Below are 7,630 nucleotides of genomic sequence, written 5' to 3'. Positions count from 1 at the left end.
GTTTGTCTCTATTTCTCATTTCCTTCCCTTACCTGCAGACCTTTATCTATTTATTTAGGCTAGCCGTACGACAGACTGCAGCTACAGTGAGTGCGGAGACTTTGTGTTTTCTGAACGTGCGTACAGTATTGTGACTCGTGACTCTTTCTTAATGAGATTGTTTGACAGGTTAACGCTACTTTATTTTACACAATGAACAGTTCGAGCTCATGCAATCTCTAATAATCCTAAATTGTTTCATTAGATGCAACATTTTAGTCATTCAGACTGTCAGTTCGCAATATGTCAGCTGCATAAATGTTACTCTTTAAATGTTAAGAGTCCTTCTGATACCTCTTATCCTGGCAATTACAAAGACATTCATTTATTTGTAATTCTCTGTCTTGGCAGCTCCGTTTTGCATTTGACTGAAGAAAAAAACGTATCAGCTATTGAGATGAAAGTAAAACAATTAGAGACTCCAGAATCAGGTGGGCAAAAGTTTGGGTTTTCTTTCTTACGCACTTTGGGAAAATGAAACCATTAGGCTCTGTTAGTTTGTGAGAAGCAGTCAGATAACAGCTTTGTAAAACCAATCATCAACATTCAATATCATCATTTCCCAGGTGCACGGAGGCCCAATTAGGACTGTATATGCAAAAGGCCAGGCGCTGAAGACTGAAGCTGAATGTCAGAGCCTGTAAGTCAGGTGAAGTTCACCCCATCACAGATCTGTTCGTCTTTGATAAACCTATTAAAGATTTCGCCAGTTTTGCATTTACTTCCATTTTAATTAACCTGAACAAAAGAATATTATCTTGCTTACTAAAGCATTTTGAAACTCTGATGGTAATTAAATGAAAATGTGACACTGATCGCATCTATCGTTTCTTGTCTCGATTCAGATTTAATGTCGATTCAGCCAGCATTTGGAAAAGCGTGCCGCTTGGTCTGACTCTTAAAGGTACAGTGTGCCAAAAAAAAAAAAAAAAAAAGACAATATTGTCATCATTGGTTCTCAAGTTGTTCAAAATACTTTCTTTTGTGTTCTGCGGAAGAAAGAAATGTGAGCGACGGGATGTGATAGCAAGCATGCTGGATCTCCGAGGTGAGGTGATGTACAGTTAACGTTGTATTCCAAAACATATAAAACAAAATTCACGTTTATTTTTCAGTACAATTTTGAGGCAAGACAGTGACTGTTTCTGAAAAGTGACTTTACTAACTGTAAAAAAAAAAAAAAAAAAAAAAAAAAAAAGTATAGTAGTGTAGTAAGTCTAAGTGTAGTAAGAATATAATTAGGATGTACTACGTTCGTCGTGTTGCCATTGTCATGTGACCTGTCAGGATGCTGTGTTTCACTGCCACTGTGGCCTCATGAGAGACTAAAGTGTCCATCAGATGTGCACTTCAGAATCTCACCAGAACTAGCAGGATTTTTTTGGCCTACTGTTTTATGAATACTTGAATTCCCACATACTACTTTGTTAAAACTCTTTTTCACCTACTGTCAGAGAAGTGTGCCATTTCGGATGCAGACAAATTTTGCTACAAATCTTTCACCGCGTGGAAGCTACATGCCGTTTTATTAGTTGTGAATAAAACTCTGATTTGACACTAAACAGATTTGAAAAGATAATTGTATGACAAATATCAGGATCATTGGCCCACTGAGAATGAACTGGGAATTAATGGTTACCACTGCATGTGCATGCCTACAGTTTTTGCTCTACCTAGAAGAGATCCTGCTCGGGCGATTGCAACGCACACCCTCCTAATGGAATCCCACAGGGGTGACTACTCGTGCCGCTGTCATTTTTCATTTGATCTCAATTTTTGAATTCAGTTATGAAATGACAAGTGTTGTCTGATCAGTGTAACGTCAACAACGCATCTTCCCACTGCATTATACGTGAAAAACACATCGGCACCTGACCTAATCTACATTTAACCCACCAGGGTTATCATAGTAAACTAAATATAAAGTAAATACATATACAAAAAATTAATAAAACCTAATAGTATCAGTAATAAGAGTGTCTTGCATAAATCTCATTATCTGATCACTACAACGTTGAAATAACTTTTAAATGTCACCACAAACATATATACACCAAGACAGCGCTCCATGTTCTGTTTCACCCTCTTTTGTGTCTATCTCTATTTCTCCCTGTCTCACTCTCTCACACACATCTCAGGTTACTCGAGTTTAATGATGATTAATGTTTATGTAGTGTGTTCACTGCAAACAGATTGATGTTTTGGATCTTGAAGAAACACAAGGTCAGACCATTTTTCCCCTTGACATTTTTGGGATTGACAGTCACAGCTGGAGGGGTGCTGGGTGGCATAACTGAGTGACTGATGGAAATAAAGAATGAAGGGAGAACGTCATGAAATGGTCACCAGGATTCTACCTGAGGGGAGAGAAAGAAACAGGATACAGCAAATGAAGACTTCAGAACAGTGTTTATGAGAATGACTAATAGTTTAATAGTTTATTTTCCCCAAAGTACTTTTCTTCTTTTTGTTTTCTTTTTTTCTATGGTCTAAATCATCTGTATGCTGGTTTATAAGCAGATACAGAAAATGTCGGAAATTGGAGATTACGGATTACATCATTACTCCAGTAGGTGGCGACAAGCGACTTTCTTTATAAGTGAATCATTGAATTGTTAGTATGTAAAAATTGAATTATTGAATATTGAATGAATCACTTATTCATTTATTTTATTATTTAATCATCATCGAAAATTCCTTCAATAGGCTGATTCGTTTAGAAATTAGTCACTTATCCATTCATTCAGACCATTTGTGGAAGGAGTTTGGTTCTTGCTGTGGTTTCCTTTGGAGCTTTGGCAGAGCAAATAAACAAGTAAATGGCAATAGCTATGTTTTTATCCGAAGATGGAAAAAAAAACTGGAATATTGCATAAAACATTTGCGAATAAACACTTTTCATTCATCGAGACAAAATGGTCACTTTAGTATTATTTGGTAAATGTGTTTCCATTGTGATTTATGTGTGTTTTTGTCTTATCCAACAACAACAAAAAATAACAATAATTAGCATTTGTTATTTATTTATGTGCATCTTGGCATTTCTGTCCAGGGTTTTTTCATATTCCAAAATGCACATAAAAATAGGTGAATGGAAACATAGCTAGTAGTGCGTCTAAAATGTAAGTTCCTCAATATTAGTTTTATAATTGTTGAACTATGCATAACACATTTACAATCAGTCCAGTTGTCGGTTTGAATATCAGCATGGCTGTGATTCACATGTAGACGCCAATAAACAGATAAAAGTCTTATTGCTTATATTCAACTCAGTGTTACGTTTTTAAGTTAACCGATCTGAGAGGAATATTTTCAGATTGATTGCAACTTAACATGAGTGTTTTGTTGTTGTTTTAGCATTAGACTGTTCCCTTTTACCAGCTTTACTTTTTCAACCTAATTTGCCATACATTCATGCATTCTTTGTTTTTTTTTATCTATAGGAGTTTAAAGGTGGGTGTGGCAGTTTGTGTAAGAAACAGGCAAGTTAAAATCGTCCATTAATTATTAAGTTTATTTTTCTTCCTCTCCTTTTTAAAAGCCTAAACTGTGACCAGACAGAGTGGCAGTAATCCATATCGGCTTCTCACAGTATTGATATTCTCATTGTTCGAAATCAGTGTCCTCTATCCCTGCTCCATCATTACTAATAACTTCAAAATGAATGCCGTTTCCATTAACATGAGGTTTCTCCTCTTTGTTTTTTCTCATCATTCACAGAACACATCCGTAATCTTGCTTCTTGACAGATGGTTGACCGTGCCACGGATGCTCTCCATGCTGTGATGCTTTTTCGTAGAGGTTGGTCTCTTGAGGATAATGACGGCCTTAAGATCGCTTTGTCACTGACAGCAGAAGATGTATGGCACACCTCTTAAGATACATGCTGTCACTTTGCAATCCCTTCTATCAAATTCCACCAGTATTTTCACCACTGAACATATCATACATATTTAGATTAAAAAGGATATTTTCAATTTTATCTTACTTGATGACAGGGAACAGCCTGACAAACTATTGGAAAAGAGCTGTGCACAAAAAAGGAAAAAAAATAAATCCATCTGTGATCTGAGTTTAATATATCTTTAATGAAACTAGAAATACGTACTGCTTCATGGTTGCTGTAGATAGGTAAGTGGTGGGTTACAGGAACTTGTCGGATGTCTTTTACCAAAGCACAGATGGAAAACCTGCCTGGAAAAGTCTGGTCTTCAGCTATTAGAATAACACACCTGTTACCCAATCTAATTAAGCTGGCTTGAAAGAGCCAACTTACTGATCTGCTATTTAAGATTCTTCTGTTCTTCTGAGCCAAAATGTACTCGTTTCCTGCGACAGCTTTAAAGCTACAACCACCACACATCCCATAAATTCCCATTGAGGGGGTTGAAACTTTTGTATAACTTACATAGTGTTTAAACTATTACAAACAAAGTTTAATGACTGATTAGTCATTTTTTAGTACTAGACCATGTGTTAAATCACGCTAGCAAAATACTAAAAGATGTACTGTTAGCAACGTGTTAATCATAAACACATGCTAGAAAAATGTCTCCCTGCTGAATAAAACAGCATATGCTGGTTAGTTATGTTTTACTGGGATGTTGATTTAAGATGGTCCTTTGCTGGTCTTCAGCTGGTCGAACGAGTTTAAGACCAGCGCATGACCTACTTAAACCAGCAAAGAACAGGCATAAACCAGCAGAGGACCAGCTCTTGTCCCGGCTTTAAAACAAACCTAACCAGCATATGCTGTTTTTTTTTAAACAGGGTTACCATGCTGAAACATGCCAGCAACGTACTAATGATGCTAACAACAAAAATGTTAAAAACATGTTAATCAAAATATGTTAATAGCATGTTATTTATGCTAACAACATACTAATCATGCTACTAACATATGTCTGGTCTATTTATATTTTTAAGCTTAAAGCTTTTACAACCATTTCGATCTTCAAGTCAAGGCTTCTTCAAGCCAACTTCAAAGTTTGTTTGCAAACTTTTCTCATCTAGTTTTGTCCAATCTCATACTAAAAGAAAAAAAGGCTTAAAACAAAGATTCTTTCTTTCTTTCTTTCTTTCTAAATTTTCATTTGAATGTTGGAGGTACAACGAAACAGTTAACTGAACTTGAGCAACGTAACACTTATATAAAGTTACTATTTCATAAGATGTTATTCGATTTAAAGGAATATATATTTATATTTACGTATCAGTATCTTTAATGTGGAGACCAATTGATCTAGTGAGTTAACCGGTAATATTATTTACTTCACTTTGACCTTAATACCTCAACCAGATCAAACAGTTGCTTAATGCTAGCACCGAAGTTAAAATAAAAATAAAAAATAAAAAAAATCATTGTAATCTTACAGTACCGCGTTGTGGCTATATTTAATCTTGTCAGTTAGCTGCAGTGCTGGTAAATGAGCTCGCGTTAAAGCACACTAAACCAGCTAGCATCTCTTTAACATGAGGATTACGAGAGAGACACAGTGCCTCTGACATAGAGACACACATACTTACAGCATCTTAGTCTTAATCTCCCAGATTCATTTAATCCACTCAATAATCCACCGCAGCATCCAGCCGCCACTATCTTAGCATCACTAGCGATAATCTGCTGATCTTTATAGGCTGGTCTGTCACAATGTAGGGTTTTGTAGGAATATGGCCTTTGATCTGGTCGAGGATCAGGGTTGTGGCTTTAAATAAGATATCGGATTGCAGATTTGTATCATGTTTTAATGGCCGTATCCATGATTCACTGATTTAGATAAATAGTTAGATGGATGGGTGCCCTTTATTGATCCTCGAGGGTATTGCTCGTAGTGGAACGGTACATTCTGAAACCTACTCTGCACTATTATTCTTGTGTACTGCTTTTATGCTTTTCTTTTCCTGCTGAAGCAGGTAGTCTGTGCTGTCAACTTCGTTACACGGCAACCGTTAGTCTCGCTAATGTTTTAAGAATAAGCGTTGAATCTGGTGCATATTATAGCAACATATGAGACCATGTTCGAACATTCAACAGCTGAGACTCAAAATGTAATCTTTACCATAAAAAATTGCAATATATACAGATATATATATATATATATATATATATATATATATATATATATATATATATATATATATATATATATATATATATATATATGATACTCATGATACTGAACTCTTTCTGTTTATTATGTCTACACATACATCTTATATTTTGAAAATATTTTAATGTATTTAATAACATATGTATAATAATATGTATAATAAATATTTATTATATATAATTAGTATTAGTATTATTATTAACAATTATTTCAGCCAAAAGGAGAACACAAAACAATTAGTGTGAATATTTTCTAGTTTTTTATTATCAGATTTTAATGTTAATTTATCTTTAGTATTTTAAGTTCCAGTAAGGAAATGCTGACATACAGTATGGTGAAAACTTCATGGTGCGTTTCATTTTTCACAGCTTTGTATTTTTTTCCACTTTGAGCACTGCCAGGGGAGAAATTATGATAGATATGCACAGATATATGGCAATGCTTGTGTGTATGGGAGTTACAGACTAAGATAAACTTTAAAAAACAGAATTGAAGTTGTCGTTGATAATAAAATGCATCTGCAAAGGCATCCCAATAGATTTCCTCTGTACATAGTGCAGTGCCCCATAAAATCCATCTTCTGTTTTATTCTATTGATATTCTGATATTGTCCAACTCAACGTTTCCCTTAACCCTTTTGTTTTTTGCTTTAAACATAGATATTTCTTGTTACCCTTATTGTTCATTTATCTCAATATTTATATAGTGAATCCGGCAGCTTCCCTTCTCATTTTTTTTTTCATGTTTCTGCACGCTCTTCATGTTGGTCAACCGCGTTATCCCAATCCTTCCTTTCTTTCGAAATGTACTGTATTTGTTTCTGCGGAAAAAACGGCGTTCGTTGCATGTCAACCCCCCAGCGCTGCTTACACGAAACAAGCGTCGTTTCACATATGCGACTGATAAGGCTGTAAAAGAAATTGATTGCTTGCTGCATCAAAAGTTGCCGTTTAACTCTCTGAAATAGGCGGAGATTGTACGTGAGACCGTAGATATTTCCTTTTTCGTGTCTGAGAACAAGCAGCGTTTAATTCTGTCACTTTTATGCTAAGATAACACGTAATCAACATCAAAGACGAGCTTTTTTCCCCTTATCTAAAGCTCACAGGCAACTAATTACTTACAGTATTGTGTTAGACACCCACATCAGCCATTGCGAGTTACAGCTCAGAGTTTTACACCAATATCGCAATGTCACAAATGGAAAAAAAGGACATGTAGTTCATTATAATGCAGCATTGTGTTTTGTATCATTTGTAGTACCGCCCTTGGAGGAAGTTATACAGAACAAAGACTTTGCTTTGTATGAACCCTATAGCGGAAAAAGTGGTGTTTTACTACGCGATTAGTAGCAACATTTCTTCTGGGAGTTAAAAAAAAAGAGAGAAGAGACAGATGGAAATAGTGAATAATTACTCTCAATGCAGCAGGAAAATGCATTTTACATGTTTACCTCTCAAAGCACAGCAGGTTAACCTCCC

The 7,630-nt window shown here is 35.5% G+C and overlaps 1 long non-coding RNA gene across 1 annotated transcript; it reads left to right on the top strand.

Annotated features, from left to right (window-relative positions):
- The first annotated feature begins 388 nt into the window (after positions 1–388).
- Positions 389–1,075, top strand: LOC122341751. The gene is made up of 4 exons (XR_006250489.1): positions 389–470; positions 606–679; positions 885–943; positions 1,038–1,075. It is a non-coding gene; the product is annotated as an uncharacterized LOC122341751 (long non-coding RNA).
- Positions 1,076–7,630: the final 6,555 nt, after the last annotated feature.

Source organism: Puntigrus tetrazona, chromosome 1, assembly GCF_018831695.1.
Source record: "Puntigrus tetrazona isolate hp1 chromosome 1, ASM1883169v1, whole genome shotgun sequence".
Classification (NCBI taxonomy): Eukaryota; Metazoa; Chordata; class Actinopteri; order Cypriniformes; family Cyprinidae; genus Puntigrus; species Puntigrus tetrazona.
This window is presented reverse-complemented; position numbering and strand designations above follow the sequence as displayed.